The 14,347-nt window shown below is 43.2% G+C and overlaps 1 protein-coding gene and 1 long non-coding RNA gene across 4 annotated transcripts in view; one reads left to right on the plus strand and one right to left on the minus strand.

Annotated features, from left to right (window-relative positions):
* Positions 1-14,347, minus strand: part of Flt1 (fms related tyrosine kinase 1) — a 168,412-nt gene that overhangs the window by 125,212 nt on the left and 28,853 nt on the right. The gene's annotated exons all lie outside the window — the stretch shown is intronic.
* On the plus strand, positions 249-1,972 carry LOC116068784. Its single transcript, XR_004109689.1, has 3 exons — positions 249-265; positions 1,231-1,353; positions 1,828-1,972. It is a non-coding gene; the product is annotated as an uncharacterized LOC116068784 (long non-coding RNA).

Genomic DNA, 14,347 nt, shown 5'->3' on the forward strand with positions numbered 1-14,347 from the left:
GTGATGGGTGTCAAACACCCAAGGTGGGGGCACAGTGGCTGGTATGGGTGGGACTGGTGGGGTCCTCTGTCCTTCTAAATGGGGCCCATATGGAAACAGTTAATGTAATTACTTAAGCTAAGGAGACTGGGCCCTGAACCTAAGATACAAATCCTAAAACAGCACTGTAAAAACAAAAGCAGAGGCTGATGGGACCTCTGCAAGCCAAAGAATGCTGGGAAACCAGAACAGGAAGTGGTAGGAGAGGACTGCAGATTCCTGACAGGTATGGGGGTGTGGGGAGGGAAGGGATGAACACACTGGCCTTAGAAACACCTAGATTTCAGACTTAGAGGGGCAGAGAAACCAGAAAACCAGGCTTCATGGTCCAAGGACATCTATAAGCCCAGCACATGAGTCAAGGAAGCAGGACAAAGGCCGCCTCAGCTACTTAGCGAGACACCTTGTTTCGATATTGTTTGTTTGTTTGTTTGTTTGTTTTAAGAAGAAATTGGGGGCAGGTGTATAGGAAGGGGGGTAGATATCATTGGGTGTTAGTTTTATGAGTTATTTTCTCCTTTCTCTACTTCCTCCTCTTCTATATGTGTGTGTGTGAGAGAGAGAGGGAGACAGAGACAGAGAGACAGAGATAGAGAGACAGAAATAGACACAGACAGACAGACAGACAGACAGACAGAAACAGAGACAGAGTCTTACTATGTAGCTCTGGCTGGCCTGAAACTCACTATGTAGACCAGGCTGGCCTTGAACTCACAGAGATGGTCTTTCCTCTGCCTCTGATGCCCAGCTGGGTTATTCTATCTGTTCATTTTTCTAAAATGATCACATATCACTTAATAATAACCATTGAAGTTGAAACTCGAATTGGAAAGCACTATCCATTTGCGCCTGAGGGAAACAATACATTTGCGGTTGACTGGCTTTCATTTTGACTGACATGGTTAATAATGCTCGCTGTGTGTTGCTTAGGGATTCTCAGTGGGCAGAGATCATAAGGAAAGAGAGAAAATGAATGCAGTAGAGGCCAGCAATGCTTGTCAGAATGCAATCCTCCTCGAGATAAAGTTGCTAAAGCAGACACCCAGCAGGGACAGGGTGACCCTCTCTTCCTCCTGCAAGTCTGTGGGTTTTTTTTTTCTCTTTTGTGAGTCCCAAAGGTAAACACCAGGAAACCACTTAATTCACTTAACTGAACTGTAAATCCTTCAATTGAATTTACTGTCTTCTCAGGCGACCCTTTCCAACAAAGGACACCGACACAAACAGTTTCTAAAGGAAACAGTAAATGTGGGTGACACCTGTTCTTGGCTAATGAAATGGCAATTTCAAGTGGAGATAGAATCATCTTTGCATGTGAGTTTCTTTATCCCTTCTATGGATTCCCCCACACACTTCATTTCACTCTAGATATTGTCTCCCAGAGGCCAGCTTCAGTGTCAGCAATGGGCCAGCTAGGGTTCAACGGTACTAGAACTTCAAAAATTCTGTGTCCATCTAAACAACTAAAACCACAGTTTGTACATCAGTGGCATTACATTTGCAAACGACCCTGTGCCTGCACATACACACACATGCACACACACACACACGCGCGCACGCACGCACGCACGCACACACACACACACACACACACACACACACACACAGACTCCGCTCTACTCTCTGTGCTTATTAAGAATACATTTCTTTTGCAGCTTGCTTCAAAGCAGGGCTGAGAATGAACTTGCCTGACATAATACAAACATATTTTCTTGGCTAGGACTGTAGATACAGAAGAGGTTATAGTTCCATTAACATCACCAGTAAAACCACTTACTACTCCCAAAGGACCCATCTGTCCAAGTCACAAAATTAAAAATGACATCTACCCATGGCCAGCGCTGCAGAGTGACTTCCGGCTATCAACCTGGGTGCTTGTTGAAGGAGTGAGAGGCCAGTGCTGAGGCCTTGCACACGCAGTCACCGGGGACTCAAGGCAATACACACACATCTAGGTAAGCGTCCTGAAGCCTTACAGCTCAATGCAGTGGCAGGAACCAGGCACAGAATATGAGGGCTTCTCCTCGCATCATGGGATAATTTGTAAGGCCAAGTGGGCTTAGAAGCAGGGAGGGATCACAGAGCCTTGCTCAGACTGGAATTCTGTCTGCTTTTAATGGGTATTTTTTTTTTTTCCTTTTGAGACCTGTAAATCATGCTGGCAGCTTAAGGACACTGTGCAGAGAATGTCATCCTTACCCCAGTTCTGACTGATAGACTGCAAGTGAATAACACCCCACCCCAACTCCAAGTGTGTACACACACAAAATGTAAAGGCTCTCCCCCTTTTTTTTTCTTTTATTTGAAAGTAGATCCAAAAGTAAGCATCCTGTTTCCTAGCCCACACACATTTTAAAGATGCATGCAGACTTCTTCCTGACTATCTTCCCTTTCATTTTTATTTGCTGCCAAGTCCTGGTCATGAGGACTCTGAGGAGGGTGTGGCTTTCAATAGTTAAACAAGTGGAGAGGATAAAAGCCATTAACCAATCCCGTGAAGATGTCTGCATGTGGGCATCACCGTAAGTAGGTTTTCATGCCATGAATTATACCCAACACTAAAGGAAAGTCTGTTGACTGTCCGCTGAGTGTGTATTAGTTCAAAACAGCTTTTCAGCTATCACAGCAAAGCCTGTGGCATCAAAGTAGGCTTCTAATAAAATTTATCCTTATTTGTGTGTGTGTATGCTCCTGTGCATGTGTGTATGTGTGCGTGCGTGTGTGTGTGTGTGTGTGTGTGTGTGTGTGTGTGCACACGCACAAGTGCACATGTGTGATATGTGTGCAGGTGTCTGCACAGGCTAAGAAGAAGCTGTTGGATCCTCCAGAGCTGGAATTTCAGGTAGTATGAACCATGCTCTGATCATTTTGAAGAGCAACAAGTATTAATAAGTCCTAAGACATCCCCAGCCCCAAAATAGACTTTAAAGCAATCAATGTTGCTAGAGATAAAAAATATTTAGGAATACTAAGAGGGCCAATTTATCAGGAAGACACAACAATAATAAACATGTATGCATCTAGCAATATAACAACAAAACACAAAAAGCAAAAACCGACAGAATGGGAGAGAGATACAATAAAAATAAACAGGTAAACATTTCAGCCGCCTACATTTTTTAAGATGAATTAATTAATTTCATATGTATTTGTGTCTTCATGTGAGTTCATATACACCAGGAAGCCAGAAGAGGGCATCTGATCCCCTAGAACTGGAGTTGCAGGCAATTGTGAGCTATCATGGCTGATAAGAATCAAACCCAGGTCCTCTGCAAGAGCAGCCAGTGCTCCAAACCACTGAGCCTTCTCTCAAGTGCCATATTATTTTCAGAGAAGACAGACATAGCTCAAACAGAAAGAAAACACTTGAGTAACACGAGTAACCAATCATACCTAATCCATGCATAGGACACTCTACTCATCCAAGCAAGTTACACATTTTTCTTAAGCACACATGGAGAAAGTGATAGAGCATATGCCAGGCCATAAAACAAACCTCAACAAAGTTGAAAGAATGGAATCCATGCAGTGTCTATTGCTTAGAAATCAGTGACAGAAACTGGGGAAACTAAATAAAACTAGAACTGACATATTCTTGAACAACAAATTGGCCAAAGAAGAACTTAAAGGGGATCGGAAAGTGCTATGGAATGGACGAACAGGAAGACACAAGGAGTCACACCTAGGGGACTAGCTAAAAGCATGTAGAGGGAAAGTAACAGGTAAGTGGGCTGAGTCTTTGAAAAGATGATCACAAAATAACAAACTTTTACTCTTTTACTTTTTTTACCTCCAGACAAGTCAAGGAGAGAAAAAAAAAAAGAGGCTAAAACTACAGACATATAACTAGAAGTGAGGCATTAGAACAGACCTCACAGACGTATAATCAGAAGTGAGATATTAGAACAGACCTCATGGAAGTATGAAGAAATATGGTCACACACCAGTAACTGGATGACAGATGAAATGAACATTTCTAGAAACTACTGAAAAAAGCAAGAGGTAGCTGGCTCAGACAGACCTATAACAGGAGATTGAATATGTTATTAGGAAACAAAACAAATCTGCTCACAAGGAAACACCAACACCCAGATGGCAAATGAATTCTAACAGACTTAAAGAGTACCAAGTCTTCATAAGGCTTTTCTCGAAAAATAGAATAAAGAAAACTGTCTACTACCTCATTGTATGAGATCAATGTTATGAGGAAGCCCAGACCGAAAACTTTATAGGGAAACTATTGGATATGTGTGGATATACAATTAAAAATTAAAATCTTCAACAAAGTAATTACATGTTAAAGTCAGCTTGTAAGAATAAAAAGAGAAATAAAAAGACTGACAAAGTGAATCTCACCAAAACTGAGAACTTTTAGTCTTCGAGGAAGATTACTCAGAGAGTGAAAAAATACAACCCCCACACACAAAGAAACAGGCGAAGAAAATATTTGTATCTGCTAAGGCACTTGTATCTAGAATGCATAAAATGCACTTATATTTAATCCTGAATACATTTTTAGCAGTATATAACACAAGTTTGTAATGCAAACAAATCTAGATACAGAATATATCAAATATTTATGACATAATTGCATAAAATAATAATAAATACAAGACCTCTTACAACTCAATCACAAAGACAAATAACTCATTTAAGAGTGTTAAAGGGTAGGGCTAGAGACTTGACTTAGCAGTCAAGAGCACTGGCTGCCCTTGCAAACGAGCCAGCTTTGGTTCTTAGCATGTACATCAGATGGCTGACAATCCCATGTAACTCTAGCTCCAGGGAACCTGACACCCTCTTCTGGCCTCTGCCAGCACCCCCATACAGGTGGTACACACTCACACAGTCCCGTGTAAACATAAATTAGAAACAATAATAAAGACAGGCGGTGGTAGCGCACACCTCTTGTCCCAGCACTTGGGTGGCAAAACCAGGCAGCTCTCTGAGTTTGAGGCTAAACTGGTCTACAGAGCAAGTTCCAGGACAGTCAGGAGTATAGACAGAGAAACTCTGTCTCTGGGGGGAAAAAGCCACAATAAAAATAATCTTTTAAAATAATAGTACAAGAAGACTATACTTAATATTTCTCCCAAGATGAGATACAAAGGATTCAATAAATACATAAAAAGTCGTCCATGGTCATGAGCCATCAGAAAAATACTAATCAAATGAAATGGCACTTTACGCCCACTGAAATAGCTAAATGAGAAGTACATAATAACAAATGTTGGCAAGCACATGGAACAACTGCAGCTGGGAATGTAAAACACTACAGCCACATTAAAAACAAAACAAACAACAACAACAACAACAAAAATGGATATTTCCCTAAAAGTTTAAACATAGAACTAACTGCCTTACCAACAATTCTACATATATGTGTACACTCAAGATAATGGCTGCTTATATCCCCACAAAAGCTTGTATTCAGCATTTATTGACGTACTATTAAATGTAACCATATGCTGGGTGTGGTGGTGGTGATAGATATGCATCCCCTTCCAGTCACCTCAGGAGGAAAGCTATGGTTCCTACTTCATATCTCCTAGCCTCTTCTATCCTAAACAAGCATTGACAGACTTTCTGCTCCACAGAGCTGCCTCTTCCAGATATTTTACAAGAAATAGTAACACTATATCTCTACAAGATCAAAACTGGGGACTCTGTTTTCTGAGCTGGACAGGCTCCTGCTCACCCTCTGGGTCCTCATGCCTTTCTCTCCAACCCTGACTCACACCCTTCCCAGGCCACTCACAAATAATGGAATTTGCCCCATGCCAAAGCTTTCATGGTTATAAATGTGTCCTCAGTTTCCCCTGGAGGGCCCCAAGTCAGTGGGAGAATAATAAAAGCCCTTCTGTCTTCATTTAGATGGACGGAGCTTGCCCACTGTGTACAAGACGTGTGCTTCACACGGTGTGCACACTAGTAGCTCCTGGCATGTTATACTGGTTACTCAGAGGGTTAGCATCCAGATGTAAGAGGGATTAAAGATGTCACAGAGGCTGGCCCAGTATCTTAATTAATTTTTGTTAATCTTCTTGTTGCTACAAGATCATAGTAAGTTAAGGAAGGAAGGCTTTAGTGTGTCTAGATTTCATCCCTGTGTCCTGCTGGTCAGACATCTGAGCCACACCTCAGAGAGAAGGCTGGCAGGGGTGGGGGTGGAGGAAGAGAGAAGGATGAAGGATGAAGGATGAAGGAGAGAGATGCTGTAACTTTCCTACTCCAAGATTAGAGGCGTTTCCTGATTTTACTATCCCTGTTTGCTTTGGACATATGAAACCATAAAAACTCCCAGGAATATTACAGATGTACATCAGTGTGGCCTATTGAACAGATGAGGGAATAGAGATCCACAGGAAAGGAAGGACCTTCCACAAGCACAAGAATGGCGAAGTAAAAATGGAATTCAGGTTTCCTATCTGTCTCCCATACCAAAATCTGGCCCTGACACACCTGTGTCACCTGGAGAGTGGGGAGCCATTACACTTTGCCATCATCCACACCCAGTGGGAGAAACCATAACTCAGAAAGTCTCTGACAGTATATAATAACAGGCTGATGGCTCATAGTTACAGCCAAGATATAATCACTGGATCCCTTCTTAGCATTCTGCAACCAGGCAGGGCAGACACTTCTGTTCTGTTGTTGGATATCTTCTTAGTTTGCCACTAATTTAAAAGTTCACTCTAGATACCACTACACTTCTCTGGGGCCTGACAAAGAAAGCAGGTGAGTAGAACTGGCCTCTAGATGGTGTGGGGACTGCATTCAGAGAAGATGACTCCAGCACACAGCTGCTGACTGGTGCCAAGAGAGAGTACAGGAACATATTTGAGATTGAGGTTTCTCCTTATAGCTCTGGCTATCATGGAACTCTGTAGACCAGGCTGGCTGTGACGGAGATCTGAGTTCCTCTGATTCCAAATGCTGGGATTAAAGACATGCACCAACACTGCCATCCAGCCTAACTTTTAAAGTAAATAGAAAGTCAGATTTTTAATTCTTCCAATTATTAAGTACTGTCAGCAAAAAGGCTGCCCTTGATCTGCAGGCTTTAGCTTGTAGACTTGCATTGTTAAGTCCAGGGAAAGGCGAACTAGATGCCAAGGAAGGAGGAGTTGAGACAGTCAGAGGCTTCACAGGGACTCGAGGCTTAACTGATCATTTCCATTCTTGGACACAAAGTTCAATACATAGAAGATATTTAGAGAGCATAAGTGACTGGCTTTGACAGACTGGCATATCCAAAATAGAAACTGATGGAATTTGTCTTGTTGCAGTGGAAAGGGCCTGAGAAGATAGCCAGAAATAACAGGAGTCATTACCAGGAAAATCTCAGCACTAGAAAGGCCCTGGGTACCATGGGAGCATCTGGTCCCATCCAGTGAGCATCTAACTTATCCTGAATGCTTGCACAGGTGGGGTCTACATGGCCCAAGACAGCTCATGCCACTTCTAGAAAGTTCTCAGTGTTGAAAACTGTTCCCTTACGTCACCGTGCAGTCTGCCGGCCTTACATCAGGACTCTAAAGACAAAGCCTGGTTTCTTTTCATAGAAGAAAGGGGTGTGGATATACCCACGCCATTCGTTTTTCTTATTTTCCAGCCAAGTTTCTACTTCTTTTTATTTATTTTTTAGTTTATGTGTATAGTGCATGTGTTATATGCACCATGTGTTTGTAGTACTTGTGGAGGCCAGAAGAGGGCATTAGATCCACTGGAGCAGCCATATGGATGATGGGAATAAAACCCAGGTCCTCTGCAAGAGCAGCAAGCACTTTTAACAGCTGGACCTTCTCTCTGCCCCCTATACTCATTTTAAAAACTATCCTTTACAAGTGGATATCCACTTGTTCTAGAAGCATTTCTTGAAAAAAAATATGCAAATGCTCATACACATACAATAAAAAAAAAAGAAAAGAAAAAAGAATATAAACACAAGATTACAAAAATTAACTCAGAGTGGGCCACAGTCTTATGTATAAAATGAGGATCCTCTGCTAAAGATCAAAGAACGGAAGATCAAAGAATAAAAAGTGGTCCAGTGATGGTAATAAAACATCCCACCAAAGAATGCATGTGTTTCACATCATGCCACTGGGAAGATGTACATCAGAACAAATAAGATACCACTGTCCATCAGTGAGGATAACCCAAGTCCAGTACACGGACAACATTGGATACTAGTGAAACATATAGAGTACCAGGAACTCTATCCGTTGCTGGTGGAGATGGAAGGTGGTATGATCACAACAAACGCTTTGGAAGGCTTAGCAATTCCTTACAAAACAATTGTACTACTAGTATGCAAGCCAGCAACCACACTTTCTACTATTTCCCTGAGGAGTTGACAGCTATGGCCATGGGTGTTCAGAGCATCCTTAGTCATGACTGTCAAGACTAAAAAGCAAACAAGACCTTCTTCAGTAGGCGAAGGGGCAAATAAACTATGGTACCTTCAGACAATAGAATATATTGAGTGCTAAAGAACTACAGGTATGGGGATTTAACTCAGGAGGTAAAGTATTTCCTTGGTATGCATGAAGCCCTGGGTTTGATGCCCAGATCTGCATAAACAGTGTGTGTTGGGGCATGTAATCTCAGGCTATCCTCATAGAGCAAAGCTGTAGCCTGCCTGGGACACATGAGATGGAGGAGGGGGAGGACTATCAAGGGGGAGGAAGACGACTATGAAGGAGGAGGACTGTGAAGGGGCAGAGGACTATGAAGGAGGAGGAGTACTATGAAGGAGGAGGAGCACTAAGGAGGAAGAGGAGGGAAGGAAAGAAATATCAAGGTATAAGAAAACATGGAAGAGCCAGGCAGTGGTGGCGCACACTTTTAATCCCAGCACTTGGGAGGCAGAGGCAGGCAGATTTCTGAGTTTGAGGCCAGCCTGGTCTACAGAGTGAGCTCCAGGAAAGCCAGGGCTACACAGAGAAACCCTGTCTCGAAAAAAAAAAAAAAAGAAAGAAAGAAAAGAAAAAAAACATGGAAGAATCTTTTTGTTTTGTTTTGTGTGTGTTTGTTTGGGGATACAGTCTCTCTATGTTGCATTGGCTGTCCTGGCATTCTCTATATAGACTAGCCTTGAACTTAGAGATCTGCCTGCCTCTGCCTCTCCATGGGATTAAAGGGGTATGCCATTCCACAACATGGAGGAATCTGAGACATATTACAAAAAGAAAGATGCTGATCTATGATAGACACTGTATGATACATGTAAATTCTGGTGAAGGAAAACTATACAAACAGGGAAAAAGATCAGTGGTTTCTTGGGATGGGAAGGGCTGACTAGGTAGGGCATGGGATTTTTAGGGAGGCAAAATCATCCTGTGTGACAGCAAGATGATAGATATCTGCCATTGTGTATTAATCTAAATTCAAGATTATAGAACATCAAGCCAGGCATGGCAATTCAGGAGACAGGGGCAAGAGAATCTTCACAAGTTCAAGGCCAGTCAGGTCTACATAGCTTCAGGAGAGCCTAGGCTACACTGTCAAGTGGTGTCAGCCTAACGCAAACGGGTCATCTACACACTTGGATGATTCCGATGGTAAATGTGGGCTCATCAGCTGTATCAGTTAGTCAGAGGTGTGAACAGTGGGTGGCTTCCATGTCAGGGCAGAAGGTATTCGGAAGATCCCTGTTCCTTCCAATCAACTTTGGTGAGATTCTTTATGTAAGCTGTCAGTAAAGTCACATTTTTTTTAAACCCATAAATGGAGCTGGAGAGATGAGTCCAGCTTCCATCACTCATATCAGGCAGCTCACAACCACTGGTCGCTCCAGCTTCTGGGGAATCCAATACCTTCTTCATGCAATACCCTCTCACACACAAACATATGCACACACAAACCAGGAGGTATAGTTCCTTCATAGGTTGGTATCTGTTGAAATAGAAACTAAGATCCCCAGATTCTTCCAATCATTTTGCACAAAGCTGAAGGCCTAGTGAGAGCCACAGCAGGAGCTCAAAACCAATATAAAGCTTAGGATGTGCTGTTTCAATGGCTGCTTATTAACTGATATATGATGAAAGGAAGGCGCCATGGACGCTGGGTACCACAGCCACACAGCTCAGTGTAGCTCGGGAAAGATGCATCCAATGGGAGAACAAATACATTTATTTCTCAGTAAAGGGGAGTCAGGATGCCAGCACTCCATGGACTGTAAGGACCTACACAGATTGCTGCCCTCACATCTATAGACGGGGCAGTTATTCCATCGGAAGTGTTAAACTTATGAAATGTCAGATAGCTAACGCCTCTTCAGCTTAAGGGAATGTCTTTTGAGAACACCCCTTGCTTGTTTTTCCTTAAAAGATTGCTTGACACGCACCTTTAATTACAGCACTTAGGAGGCAGAGGCAGGTGGATCTCTGAGTTTGAGGCTAGCCTGGTCTACAGAACAAATTCCAAGACATCCAGGGATATACAGAGAAACCCTGTCTCAGAAAACCAGCAACAACAAAAACAAAAACAAAAGAAGCCAAATAAACTAAACTTCATGAAGTTTCAATCCACTATGTTAAACATCTTGATTGTATGGCGGAAATGAGAAAACACTGCGTGTAACACACTGCCAATATAACACAATGCCAATTGTACTATCTTTGGATGTCACTGCCAACTGAAGATGTCACAATTCTATCCCCAGTCATCAACTTCTCAAAATCACAGGCTGCATCCAAGTAGTTCATTCAAGACCATGTTCATTTTGATTAATTTTGAGTGCCCATGTAATTCTGCTAAAACGCCTGCTGATACACACATACATCATCGTTAGCAAGGCGTATCGATGCAGCCTAGAGGACCATGTGCCAGATACTTCAGACGTGTAGTCTAGCAAACACCAGGAATTGCTCTCCTTCACTGAGCAACAGCCTGAACATCTGGCAGTGCGAAAGATGGCAACCTAAGGAACATTTCTAGATGAATGGAAAGTCTGTCAAGAACAACAGCAGCAAGAGTGGCTTCCATCATAGTCACACGTGGGCATGCCTGCACCCCAGGCAAGGGCCTCTGAAGTCTAATGACACAAGTGTTTCTTGAAGAGACACGTGACATGGTAGGGCTTACAGACAAGAGTATCTTTATCAAAGTTTTGTGTCACTGAAAAGGAAAGGGACTGAGTTAAGTCACTCCTCTCTGAGCTCTGGCCATGTGGTCCTGATCAGCCACAACAGATTGATGGATAGAATGGATAATCTCCTTCATGCTTCAGCCTTAGAGGGAGTGCACAGCCAGGAAGGATATTCACGCTCCTGATTTCCAAGTGGGGCAGAACCTATGATTCCAAACCATGTTCGTTCTTATTATAAATGATAAGAAATATGATAGAAATATTTGTTTCTCTTCTTTAAGAATTTCATCAACCCTAGCAAGACTTGAGCTTGTTTTTTGATGAAGCTGTGTGCAGACAGGCCAGAAGGACCTCCGCAGAAGACCCATTTGAGGTAGAATTTTCCAGATGCAATTCAGCCTTTGGCTATTGCCATTTTCAGAAACTCATCTAGGCTCCGCACGAAGCCCAAAGGTTCCGAGGCAGATTAGCTCACCCTGAGGTGCTCATGGAACCATGTGAGGCAAAACCCACCCAAGCCCATCAGTACCTGTTGCTTCTGACCAATGGCTCAAGGTGACAACTGTGGCAGGAACCAGAGACAATCCCTGGAACAAGATTCCACAACAGATCCCTACTGGCGGACTGAGCCAGAGTGCTAACTGGGGTCTTACGAAGGACAGGGAGGGGGTCCTCTTTATTATCTAGAGAGACTGTTTCCGAACCACAGCAATTCCAGGAATAATAAAAATAAAACTGGGCTTTATTTCAAAGGCTTGCAGACTGGCACTATGATCCTACAAAGTAACTAGTGAATTTCAAAGTTATATGACTCTGCACCTCAGTCTTCTGGACCACACACAGAGCAAACCACAGGATCTTACACATAGTAGGTTTGCCATCAATATCTGTAGACAGACTCCTGCCAATAGAAGCCCAGGACTTGGGCTGGTGACATAGCTTGAGTTTGATCCCAGGAAAACACGGTGGAAGGAGAAAAAAAAAAAAAAACAATTTGCAAAGTTGTCTCCTGACCTCCACACACACTAGGGCATAGTGCATGTGTGCACACTCACATGCATGCATGTATGCATGTATGTGCATGTGCAGAAAACTCTATGGGCCGACTCCTACTGTCCACTTAAAACTTGTAAGAAATCCTTCAACTTCTAGAAAGGACTGTCCTATAGCCAAATCCTTGCTCCAGTGCACCTAACTGTGAGGACAATCTTCTCCCTCCCTTAGGAGACGGAGGGCGCACAGAGAGCCCGAACACAGCTCTGGAAACACTTTGTAAGAAGGAGCAACTGAGAGGTGCATCTCGAGCTTTCAGTTCTTTATGAGCCAAAATTTCATAGCTACATTTTTTTGAGAATTCTATTTTATCAGCAATTCACACTCAAATGCCATTTGTCCAGACCGTGTCAAGAGTCAATCCAAGGGAATGGCTTACTCCAGTGTCATTTGCCAGAGAACACTGCCTGGCTGTGACCCAGAGCAAGCTGCCTAGGTACCCCGACAGGACTGAAGTGTCTCTCTGACTCTTCCCTGTCCAGTCATCAAGGCTGATTGAATTCCTCAAACCTAGCAGTTCTCTCCTTCCGGGTCACTTCTACGATATATGACTCTGGCTATATCTCAGAACTTACAGAGCTGACAAACTACAGACAAAAGCAATCAAGACACATCCAGGCCTTCCCTTCCTGGCACCTGAGATAGCCAGTGGCTTGTCCTTCAGGGTAATTCAGCAGGCTTTTTGCTGGATCTGCTCTGGTTTATAGTTGAAATGGGAATGGTTGAGTAATGAAGTTTCTCTTCAGTGACGAAATAACAGAAGCAGAAGGGTTTACGTTAGAACTGCTAATCCCATGAACTGATGAGATCTATTGAATGATATAACAGTTAAAGGGAAAATACCTAAATATTGTCTTATTAGGGTCTTAGACATGATGATGATGATGATGATGATGATGATGATGATGATGATGATGATGATACTTTCAGTGTCAGTTTGCAAACCAGTCTCCTTGAAACCCACAGGAGAAAGGCTGATGGCGAGCCTTAGTGTGGATGTTTTTATCCATCCCACTTCCCCAAAGAGACAGTGCAAGTCCAGGACCTACTGCAAAGGGCTTCCTGACAAGTGTCAGAAGGAACATATATCCCATAGGATATGTTCCACAGAACTAGAAAAAGAAAGCATAAAGTTTGGTATGCCTGGCCAGCAGGTACTACATCTGCAGTCCCCTCCGCCCCTTTCCCACCCCCCTTCATTTCCTGTAGAAGGTGGCCTCACCAGTAGCTCCCTGGCCACAGCTACTCTTAGCTTTAAGTGGGCAGCCCATAATGCAAACTTTATGCAGTCTAGACCCTACAGTGAGCTAACCCTGGAAGAAGGAAAAGTGTAGGAATGGGACTGGAGGAACGGGGACCTAAAAGTAGTTCTGTCTAGTTCAGGCTGACAGCCAGGCACAGTGTGGCTCACTCCTGTGAGCACTGCTACTTCAGTGGCTGAAGAGGAGGGTTATAAATTTGAGGCTGTCTGGACTACACTGTGAGTTCAAGGGCAGTGAGAGCCTGTCCCTTAAATATGAAAGGGATATAGCTCAGTGGCAGTGTGCTTGGGAGGCAGGCATAAGGTCCTGGCACAACCTCAGGAATGGAAAGGAAAATTGTAACTGACAGTAGCTAGAAAAAGTCACTGTTAAGATCATGCAGCTGATGACTGTCCCTTTGGACTAGTCCCAACTCTGGACAATCACATGCTCTGCTCAGGAATCTGCAGAAAAGACTCTTTCTCCCACCAGGAGGTAGACTCACAATGGGTATTTGATTGAGACTGATGGGTGGTTGCTGTTTGCTTTTTAAAGTATCTATTTGTTTATTTATTGTTTGTTTGTTTGTTAGTGCTCTGCCTGCATGATAAGAAGAGAGCATCAGATCTCATTACAGATTGTTGTGAGCCTCCGTGTGGTTGCTGGGAACTGAAGAGGGGACCTTAGGAAGAACAACAGTCAGTGCTCTTAGCCACTGAGCCATCTCTCCAGCCCTCTGTTTTCTCCCCAGAGTTTCTAACTGATCATAAACTAATTCCACGTTACTATCCTTAGCTCTCCTTAAGGAGTTTCCAGTTTCGGAAGAACTGAGCAAGGGGGAGCAGAGCGATGGCAGTCTGCCTCTCTGTTCTCAGAGATCGTTTCTATTCCCAATGTCTACTTTCTTCTAAGGACAAAA

Source organism: Mastomys coucha, unplaced genomic scaffold (genome assembly GCF_008632895.1).
Source record: "Mastomys coucha isolate ucsf_1 unplaced genomic scaffold, UCSF_Mcou_1 pScaffold22, whole genome shotgun sequence".
NCBI lineage: Eukaryota > Metazoa > Chordata > Mammalia > Rodentia > Muridae > Mastomys > Mastomys coucha.